The sequence below is a fragment of the Chrysochloris asiatica genome, unplaced genomic scaffold (genome assembly GCF_000296735.1).
Source record: "Chrysochloris asiatica unplaced genomic scaffold, ChrAsi1.0 scaffold00038, whole genome shotgun sequence".
Taxonomy (NCBI): Eukaryota; Metazoa; Chordata; class Mammalia; order Afrosoricida; family Chrysochloridae; genus Chrysochloris; species Chrysochloris asiatica.
In genome coordinates this window covers 1,989,107-2,000,481 of record NW_006408556.1, presented here as the reverse complement: position 1 = coordinate 2,000,481, position 11,375 = coordinate 1,989,107, and positions in this window count along the sequence as shown.

Here is an 11,375-nt window from a genome sequence, read left to right as displayed (position 1 = left end):
CCGTGCAGGAGGCCTTCTCCAGAAACAGAGCGGCGGGGGGCCTTATTAGTTAAGTGTGAGAGCCTCTCCAACTGAGCCTCATCCCCATATGTTCTCCTCTGCGGCAGGAGAGGGGGAGCACGCCGAGCAGACGCAACAGCTGCCTCCAGAAGATATTAGCCACCCCTTTCTGGTTATTGGTATTTTTTCGTTTCCTTAATAAAGCTCCAGTCTCCATCAATGTAGCAATACTCTCTCATTTCCTCTGATGTCTGGATGATGGGCTGGGCTGGACTCTAAGCGCCAGCCCCGTGGCGAAGAAATGTTCCCATAATCAGGCTCCAGCCAGAAGAATAACAAAAACCAAAACAGGCTTCAGTATCAGGGTGGAAACTGTTGGATGAATAAACTATTAAAAATGGATGTGCTTCTCGTCCACGTCTCTTTCCCTTTTTCCCCAAAGCAGTGCTATAAGGATTGGTAGTGTGTGGAGTTTTTCATCACTGGCTCCAGAGAGGTCAGCTGAGAGCAAGGACTGGAGAGGGCTCTGAAGGACCTGGCTGGGAAGAGACCCAGCAGGAGGGAGGGATCTGGGCACCTCCTGGGGAGCTGGTGTTCCCTACTTCTGGGCCTCTGCCTTTTAATGGCAGAGTCTGGCAAACTGCTCAACCCCTTGGACCTCAATTTCTATGTCTAAGTAACAAGTGCTGGTAGGTAGGATGGGTGTCCATAGGGCCTCTCCTCTGGCCCCACTGCTGTCTCCTGGTGAGGTCCTAAGAGGCTCCCCTGAGGAGCTCAGTGCCCAGCCCTGGGAGGAGACGGGAGACAGGCTTGGTAGAAGGGGCTCTTCAGCAGCTGCTAGACCTGCTGTGACCCGGAAGGGGCAGGAAGTTGATGATGCAGAATCTCATCTAGGCCCAAACCAATGGAAAGAATACAGCACTCAGAAAGGACCTGGACCACCGTGTGGCCCACTAGGGTACAGTCTGGCTGGTGCGTGGCGGTCCCTCACCACAGGCGAAGTGGGCAAGGCTGGCTGAGTACTGCAGGTATCCTACTGGCCATCAGCACCTGCTCAACCTTGGAGGCCAGCCACCCTAGGTGTGTCAGGATTCTGGAAAGCCGTAGGCATGTGGGGCCTCTGGCAGGGAATGCGCTGCTTGTCCATGAGTCTTTCCCTTTGTCCCCAAAGCAATGCTGTAAGGATTGGTAGTATGTGTGGAGTTCTTCAGCTTCTTCTGTGCCCCGTGTGGTTTGTAACCTATGCACACAGGGCTCCACCTGTGGGTGCTGACGGGTGCTGAGCTGACAGTGAAAGGACCCAGAAGCACAACCCAAAAAAGAGCCCAACTTTCCCTTTTCTGCTTTTCTGTGAAAGCTTTGCCCTCCGCTGTGTTTTGCTTCAGCTAAGTAGGAGGCTAATGCAGGGCTCTATATCGGAGAAGCTGTTTGGAGAGCAGACATGAGATCAAAACACTGTAAACTCCGTAACAAAAGGCCCCCGGCGGGCTGCTCCTGTCTCTGGTGCAGAAGCCCCAGGTGTCGCCTCAGCGCTAGGCCCTGCAGACGTTCAGATCTTCGCTCTGCAATCGTCCTCAGCTTTGAAGGACAGACTCACTTTTAACAAGCTTTTATTTCACAAGGGATGGTTCTTGTGGGGTGGTGGGATCTGCCCAGAGATGGGATCTGAGGGCATTTTTGGATGGAAGCTATTGTTGGGGAATTGCATTGCTCTGCCTGAATCCCTTTCAAGTGCTCCCCAGTGCCACAGGCCTGTCTCTCCTCGGTGACAAACAGCCCTCTCAGACCTCAGTGGGTGCCCATAAAGCAGCTCTGGTGGGCAAGAGAGAAGCTGTACTCCACAAATCTTAGCCACGGACATCCATCCAGGAGCTCCAAGCCACCTTCCAGAGTTTCAGCTCAGGAAAAAAGTAAACACGGCCATTTGTCACTGACTTATCATAAGAACTGCGGTAGCAGCTGTTCCCCCTTAATTAATACACCATTGACTTTGAGCCTTCAAAAAGATCCCTTTGTTGAGGCAGGTGTGTGGGCTCAAATCCACTATCCTGTCGGCTTCAACCCAAGTGTTGCTGAACCACCCTTACGAGGGGACAAACAGGCCAGCTTCCCGGCCCCATCCCCAGAGAAAGTTCTAGAGAAAAGGATTTTAGAGAATCTGGACAGAGGATGCCATGCCAGGTCAGGGAGATGAGATGTGGAAGGTCATCAGTGAGGGGCAACAGGACCCTCAAGGGCCCCATGCTGCCTGCTGCCATCACATTCTCCTGGGGGCACCACTACCCTGGGGGTGGGGGGCATGGAGGTTGGAGCTCAGTAGCCTAAGGACTGGCTCTCCCCTTTATTGACTAAGGACTTTGGGGCAAATCACTTTCTCTCTGGAGCAGGAAGGTTATTAGGAAAGAAGTAGAAAAAATTAGCCAACACATGATGCATGATGGATGACACTGGACGTTGTTCTAAGTGCTGCAGCTTATTGAATCTTTGCAGTAACCCCATAAGACAGATGCTAATGTTTTCCCCTTTATATGGGTGAGGAAACTAATGCACAGGAGGTCAGGTAAGTAGTGGAGCCAAGGGTTTGAACCCAGACAGCCTGGTTGTCAACGCATTTCCACCTAGTCCGAAGAAAGGAAGAGGAAGCTGCTCTCAGATTTGTGGTACTGCCATGGATTTGTCAGCACAATAAAAGCAGCACAAAGGCTTCTGGGAGGCTTGCCGTGGTCTGCACCCTACCGTGTGACTCCTTTGACTTTGCCTCCCTCTCCTCTCCTTCAGCTCACTCTTCACAGCCTTCACTAGCCTTTGTACTTGCTGTTCCACCTGTCCAGTTTGCTGTTTGGATCTACATGGGGCTCACCACCCCTACTAACTACCTCCTTCAGGTCTTGCTCCGTCATCCTTTCCTGTTTGAGATTGTAGCTGCACCCCCACCATGGTATGATGAATCACTTTTATGTGGCCTTTCTCACTGTGGCCCCACCTCGTACAAAATTATTAACTATTAACTATATAACTATGCAGATACGGTGCTGATGGCTCACCAGAGGGATTGGACGGCTTGCTAATAATGCAAATAATGTGCATGGAATCCCTGTGGGGGTGGTACCATGCAAATAAGGTATAAGGATGGAACCCTAACAAAGGAATTGATCCGTTTTACCCTCCTGCTAAGCTTAAAAAAGAGCCAATCCCAGCGCAGAAGGGATTGCCCTATCACTAAGAAAGATGAACCAGGAGTGGTGCGTATCCTTCAGACCTGGGATCCCTGAACTGAGAGCTTCCTAAACCCAGGAGGCAGAGAGGGAGCTATAACACCAGAGATGGCGAGAAGCGCTGGCAGCAGAACCAAAAGACCACCAGGAGATGGGGCCACTGTGGACTTCTGGCCCACAGAGCAAGAGACCTGAGCACCTTTAGGCAGGCTGCTTCCTGGCAGAGTGGAGTGCCTCTGGGCAGCTGATGAAGCTAAACTTGCCGATCAATGGTGCTAGAACGCTAGACGCCTTGAGCTGAGGCTGACGAGCAGAAAAGGATGTCTCTTAGCCCTTATTGGTGTTAAGTGCCCTTGAGCCATTTCTGACTCCCAGAGACCCTGTATAGGTTTCTAAGGAGCAGCTGATGGATTTAAACTGCCGACGTTGTGATTAGCAGTCCAGTGCTTATTCTACAGCACCACACCAGGACTCTGAGCCCTTATTGGTAGAACTAAAATGTTTTGTAACATTTGCCTAAGCAGGGACCTGCCAGCCCAAGAGGCCCAAGGGACAGAGTGGCCAAGAGAGGCCTGCCAGCAGGTAAGACTGGCTCTCCTGATCAAAGAACTGCCTCCTGAGTCGTTCCTGATCCTGAATGGTAGCCTGTTACTTCCCTAATAAACCCCGGCCCATCATCATGAGTACTGTCTGAGAGTTCTATGTGGCCACTGCAACCAAGTATTGAATCCAGGAGAGAGTGCTGAGGGAGGAGTGGCTGGTGTCAGATTTGGTAAAAGGTTGGAGGGTGGACGTATTCCACTTCAGAGGAAATCACAGAGGAAAGCTGATACTGATCTTGAGTCTCCTCCTTCCCCCTTGTGAAGTCAGAGGAAGTCAGATGCCCCTGCAATGCCATCTTCACAGTTGGTACTATTTGTATGCCCACTTATCCCTGCATGTCTTCCATGGCCCAACCTTGTATTTCTGCATATTTTACCTATTCGCATTGTCTTGTTGCCACTGTCCATTGTCAACTCCAGGAGGGCATGAATCGCCCAACACTTAGAACAGTGCTTAGCACATTGTTGGTGCTCAATGAAAGGCTGGCAATAGAAGGAGGAGGCAAGCCCAACATTTGAGATGTTAAGGTCTGAACACCTCCAGACCCCTCTTCAGACTACCTTTGTTTGGTCAACATGTTTTAACTTTCCCCCCTTTTTAACTTGAATACCTTGGGACACAGCAGCCACTCTCTGATTGGCCTGGTCTCAACACTCCCCACTTCCTTGCAGTGTGACGATTTCCTGTGGGCACCAGGCTTGTCTCCCCTCAAGGGGCCCTGTCCCACACCCCCAGGTCAGCAATTTCCACACTGGCCACAGAGGGAATCATCTGGACTGTCTGAGGTGGGCAGGGCTCGCAGGCTTAGCAAGAAGAGGACAGGGAACGGGTTTCCCTGGGGTGGGAGCTGATGTGTTTGTTGGCTGGGTTTTCTCAGGTGAGGCACCTAACAGCATTGAGGACCTGCCCAACCCATAGCATCAGGTACCAGAAGAAGGCATGGTGAGGATGGTTCAGGGGTCAGGCCCTCTCTCCTCCGCCAGCACAAACCAGACAAGCCTAGGATTTGTATAACACACCGGTAAGAAAGGCTGTCTACCCCTCAGGGGCCCAAATAGGATTTCTCACCAGCCCTGGTGAATGAGGGCTTGGAGTCAATTAACATGATTTCTAACTAAAATGGCAGGCTGTTTCTTCTTCCCAAAAGTGGAGCCAATTCATCTCTGTGGTCCCTCCATGCCACTGGAGGGACCATCTCAACGTCTCAGTGGTATAGGAAGACTCAACCCATGAAAGGGCCAAGCTAGAGGACCAGGACTGGGCTGCTGGGCCAGCAGGGGCCAGACAGCAGTCCAAAGGAGGGCCTCAGGAGTAGCAAAGAGCCGAGCAATAAGGACTGAGGAGAAGAAAGGGTAGAGGAGGTATCACTGGTGATTACAGCCCAATTTCTAAGCTGCTTCTGTTTAGTAAGGAGACAGGGGAAAGTACAGTAATTTTCTTCAATGAAAACAGGCAACAGAATTCCCTTTGCCTCGTTCCCCTTGCAATTAAGCCCTTCTCCGCAAATGAAATGATTTGGTTTTCATGGGAACTAATTTAAGCACACTGGAAGGACCGCTGAACTTTTTGATTGCAAACACCAGCATGTGCGAAGCAGAACGGGAAGACACAGGCTACACTGACAAGGGGACACTGTGACAGAGCCAGGACCTTCAGCGAGTGAGTCCTGGGCCTGGAGTCCAGCTCTGGCCCTCAATCCATGCCCCCCTCTCTATGGTCGGCCCTGTTTCTCTCTCCAGCCTCCACCTCCTCATCCCAAGACTAGCTCAGGGGAAGTGAATCAGGAACCTCTGGCATGTTTAAGTGTGTGATGAGCCCAAGATGTACCCCTTTCATCAAAAGTTGGGGTCTAATTCTATGACGGTTATGGAGTGGGGGGATTATTCACAGGCTAGAGGGTGGGCACATGTTAACATGGGTGACAGGGCAGGTGATGTATAATAAAAGGGAGGTTGGCAGAGGAAAGATGAAGGTAGCGGGAGACACAGGAACAAGTCCATGAGTTTCAGTGAATAGAGGTAAATGTTGTTGGCTAATGGTACATGGAGTGGATTGCAATCATTATAACAAGGTAAAGTGTGTGATTTGTTGAATGTAAAACTGATGAGCTGCTCTGTAAACCTTCATTCAATTTACAATAAAAAGTTATTAAAAAAACAAAACAAAACAAAAAAAGAGGTAGGCTCTGTTACTTCTCCCTGGAGTGTGGGCTAGTTTTGTAACTGCATGGACCAATGAAATGTGATGAAAAGGATGCTGTCCAGTTCTGATCCTAGGCCTTAAGTTGTTGTTAAGTGCCATCGAGTCAGTACCGACTCACAGCGACCCTCTATAGGGTTGTCAATTCCACATTCACCTTCTTGGACCCCGAGCCACTGTGTAAAGAGGCCCTACTGGAGAGACCACATGGAACAAACAAGAGAGAGAGATGCCTAGGTAACCCCCAACTGTCAGACCAGATGTGTAAAAGAAGCCACCTTGGATGTTCCAACCCCAGCAAAGCTCTCAGAGGACAAAAGTGAATGGTCCCCACTACATTCTGCCCAAGTAGTAGAATCAGGAGTAAATAAACAGCTAACTGCTTTAAGTCGCTACATTTTTATTATTGTTACTATTATTATTATTAGAAGCTTTTATTTTGAAATAGTTAAGACTCCCAAAAGTTACTCAAATAGTCAGAGTTTCCATGTACCCTTCATTCAACTTCCCCCAATAACATCTCAGATAACCACAGCACATTGTCAGAAACTGACATTGATACAATACCATTAACTCAGGTACATTTCATCACTAGTTTTTTATGCAGTATGTGTGTGTAGTTCTATGAAATTTTATCACATGAAACCAGAAAATTGTGACACACAGTGGATCACTGGTAACAGGCATGGATGAGACGCCTCAGGAGTGTGTATCCATCTGCATTCTTTTGTAGAAAGTGACAGAGACACAACTCAAACAAACTTAAGCACGAAGTGAATTGATTGACTCGCATAAAACCAATCTACCAACAGGCAGGCATAGGTGGGCCTCAGAGCAGGTAATCCAGGGTGGGGGCAGCTGAGGACCATATACTCTCAGAGAACCCTGCCACATGGCTGCCATCATTCTGAGAACACATTCAAAAAGACAGTGAGAAGGGAAGGGCTCAACCAGCCCAGTTTTGGTTCAAGGGCTACCTCGAGGTCTCTCCCTGGGGAGCGAGCACTGTGGCCAGTCAGAACTGAACCCATGCCTCCCACATGGCATTCTGTGAAGGGAGGGCCTGCTCAGAATCTCCTAGTTGGAATGGGGAACAGCAGGTGGGCAGTCACTACAGAGTGAAGAAGGGGAGAGTCAAGGACACACTTCTGGGTTGAACTGTGGAGGAACATCTCTCACTGCACTGGGAGAACAAGCATCTGAGTGGTATCATGGGCACTTGGTGACTCTGAGCTTGTGAAGGAGAATATGGTAGTCACTGAAGCCATTTGCCAAAATTCCTGATCTCCTCCTTCAATACACAAGACCTCAGTCTTTGAAGTCCTCCAGAGGACTCTCTTTGAAAAGGCAGTGGGCATTTGGTGGTAGAATTCTTGCCTTCCATGTAGGAGCCTGGACTAGATTCCCGGCCAGTGCAGCCAACATTCATCTGTCAGTGAAGGCTTGCATGCGGCTACGATGCTGAACAGGTTTCAGCAAAGTTTCCAGACAAAATGGACTAAGAAGAAAGGTTTGGTGCTCTACACCTAGAAATCAGCTCATGAAAACCCTGTGAATCACAACGGTGATTCATCCTTGGGTAGTGTAATGGTCCAAAGTGCAGGGGATCACCATGAGTTAGGGAATGAGTCAGCTTGATTACGACTTTCTTTAGTCCATTAAATGTGAATGCAAGAGAACCATGGCACTGCCATGACAACCAGGGATGTTGCAAGTGAGGCAGCCTCTCAGCCTGGGTCCCAGAGTGAGGAAGATATGGAGCAGAATCTGTACTAGTATTTGTATAAACCACAGAGAAGCCAGGGCTGTTTGTTACTGCAGCATCAGTTTGCCCAAGCTAACTGATACAGTCAACTAGCTATTACCATCTTCCCTGAGAAGAAACCACTGGTACTACAACAGCAATATGCCTGAACCCTCTACACACCAGCATCCCGTGGACTAAAAGACTCTGAAAGGTTCCCCCAGGCCCTTGGTCATTTTGTTCTGCTAAGCCTTATTGCGGAGATCAGGCAGTATCTAGCTCCATAGTGAGGCACCAAGCTGGATAATTCTGAGCAGATTGCCCCTGCTATCCAATGACTGAAAGGCATGGGTTCCCTAAAGAGAAGGGTCAGAGAAACGACACATAGCAGGTGTACAGACATGGAGTCCTCACTCCACAGTTGAGCTGGTCCCACACCAGCAGCCACAGGCACAACCAAGAGGAGGGCGAGGGTGTGGATCAAGGCACTGCACCGCATATATTTGCAATAGAGGGAAGGCCACGCAGCAGACCCAGGAGACCAGGGGCCCTTGCTGGCTGGTCAATCTTCCCCAAGCTTGATGCAAGAGGCAGGCAAGCATGGCCAGGTGAGAGGCTGTTCAAATAGCAGCCAGTGGAGGAGAGGTGTCGATGTCCCCAGAGCACCTCAGCACCCACAGAGACACATCTGCTGAGCACCAGGTGTCCAGGGTCCCTACCCAGATGAGGAAGGTAGTTGGAGAGGGTGGTATGCCCAGGATAGAGAGGGGGGAGTGTGGGGATGTGCACATGTACATGCTCCAGCCGCTTGGTGTGGGGAGGGGCTACCTCTGAGACAACATGCTCCATGTACTTTATCAAATTTGCAGATGTCACACAGCTAGGGGAGGATGATGGCAAACACACCAGATGACAGAGCTGGGATCTAAAGAGAAGTTGACAGGCCGGAGCAATGGGGTGGATCTAACGAGATGAAACTTAACAGGGACAAACATGTCTATTTCATTTTATTTATTTATTTGGGCCCTGCTTCCTCCCAGGGGGATGGAGGCTGAGTGGTAACTCAGACAGGAAGGAACATAATGGCTTCCCTCAGGCCACAGAGCTGGCTGCACAGATGTTGGCAGTGAGGAGGGGTCCGTACTGAGTCACAGCATGGCCGTGGGAGCCCACGGGGTCACTTCTATAGACAGCAATGGGGATCTGGTGATGGTTGCATCAATAAAGGTGCAGCTTCCAGGCTGAGAAGGGGAGTAGGGACTGGCTGGTCTGACACCTAGTACTGTCAGGTCATGCCCACCAGGCTGTGAGAAATAAGCCCATGACCCATCTAGCCTTCCCTGCTGCCAGGGTACTCCCAACCTGCCACTTCCTTTAAACATGTTCCAGCAAGAGTCTGGTCTTAGCCCCTGAGACATGTTTCTCTCCCTCAAAGTTCAGGGGATACGGGTCAGGTTTTGCCAAGAACTCTCTCCACTCTCCCCGAGAAGCTGATAGGACTGACCTCCAATGAGAGTGGAAGCAAGATGCCTGGGAGAAGGTTCAGCAGTAAATTTGCTCCAAACATTATAAAGAGGAGAATTCAGCTGGTTCTGAAGGCCCACCCCCACACCTTCAATAGGATGGTGCTGAACCCTCAGCTCTATGGAAGGAAGAAGGCCTTCAGCATTTTGAACCTTGATCTGCCTCAGAAAGTAATGAGTCCCCCATCACTGGGAGTATGTAAGCAAAAGCTGCCCGGCCACTCAGCAGGGATGATAGCTTTGAATGGATGTATAGCACTAGATGTGTTCTAAGGTCTTGCCCTACACTGAGATGGCAAGATTCTAGACATGCTTTTGATTGAAGCTTAGCCGAATTTCCGACTTATGAAATTCTCCTGAAGGCCTCTAAGTGGGGGAGCTGTTTGCCTAGGCTCAATAGTTAGATGAAAAATGTAATGAGCTTGTTGAGGTGGCTGCCGGGGGTGAGGGCCCAGAGCATGACTGGAGGCATGTGGCCAAGGAGTGTGGCTAGGGGTCATTAAAGGAAGGGAGCGGCTTCTGCTCCCCAACATTCCCACGCACCCCTGACCCACCCCACTTCTCACCCTGCATGTGACCACACTCCATGGAAAGACAGAGAGGAACCGGAAACTCTCTCCAACCCCCTTCCCTGCTCCTGGCTGTTTGTGGGACAGTGAAGTCTGTACCCTAGCCCTGCCCTCTCAGGGTCTCTGAGACCTCCACAAAGTCTGAGGTATGCCAGGCACAGGCTCAAAGGAAGTGGTCAGTGTGAGACCAGGGTGAGTGGTCTCCCAAATGCTGACTCCTCAGGCCTGTCAGGCACCCAGTGGGGCAGCACGTCCTTAACAGACACCCTCAGATCTGGAGGGGAGGGGAACAGTACCAACAGACCCTTCCCACCTGTTCCCACCCCTCTCCTCCCTTCTTCTCCTAGATGGTTGTGAATTACTGTTTATTTTGTTTCTCAAGTGGTCAGGTCCCTTGACAAATGACAAATGTTAACAGAAACCTGAGGAAGAGGCTCCCTCCCCTCCCCTTGGCTGTCCCTGAGGACTCCCAGGAAGAGGAGTGTTGGGTTGTTCTGGCTGTAGTCTCAGAGAGAAGGTACGAGTTTGTGTGAGACCTGGGAGTTGGGTGGGAAAGTAAGAACAAGCCAGAGAGGGGAGCTGAGCTACCGCAGGGGCCTGGGGGTGAGGGATAGCAGTGAAAGTCACTAGGGCCAGTGCTCTGGGTTTGAATCCCAGCCTCTGCCATTTCCTGGCTGTGTGACCTTGGGTGACACACTTCCTGTGGGCCTCTAGTTTCTCATCTGTATCATGAATGAGGATAACAAAAGTATCAGCCTCACAGTTGTTGAAAGGATTCAATGATACATGCACTGTGCCTAGTATACAGTTGTTGTTGTTAAGTGTCACAGAGTTGGTTCTGACTCACAGCAACCCTGTAGAGGGTTTCCAAGGAGAAGCTGGTAGGTTTGAGTTGCCAACCTTGTGGTTCGAAGCCCAGTGCTAATCCTACCATGCCCCATCAGGAGCCTGCATGGCATATTGTCAGTATCTATATTATTATGACTATGAAACTGTATGCATATAATCATCTTTTATGTTGTTTAAAATAGAAAATAAAGTCAAATATTATGAAATGTGTAAAGACCTGGAGTTAGAAAACCAAAAGGGAAGAATACGTTCAGCATTTCTCAAGCTGAGGGAACTGAAGAAAACACTCAAACCTTGATCTGCAATATTGAAGGATTCTATGGGCAAAACACTGAATGATTCAGAAAGCATCAAAAGAAAATGGCAGGAATATACGGAGTCACTGTACCAAAAAGAAATTGTGGAGGTTCAACCACTTCAAGAGGTAGTATATGATCAAGATTCAATAATATTGAAGGAAGAAGTCCAAGGTACACTAACAGCATTGGCAAAGAACAAGTCTCTGGGAATTGATGGAATACAAATTGAAATCTTTCAACAAACTGATGCAGCACTGGAGGCACTCACTCATCTATGCCAAGCAATTTGGAAGACAGTTCCCTGGCCAACTGATTGAAAGAGATCCATATTTGTGCCCACTCCTAAGAGAGGTGACCCAATGGAATTTGGAAAT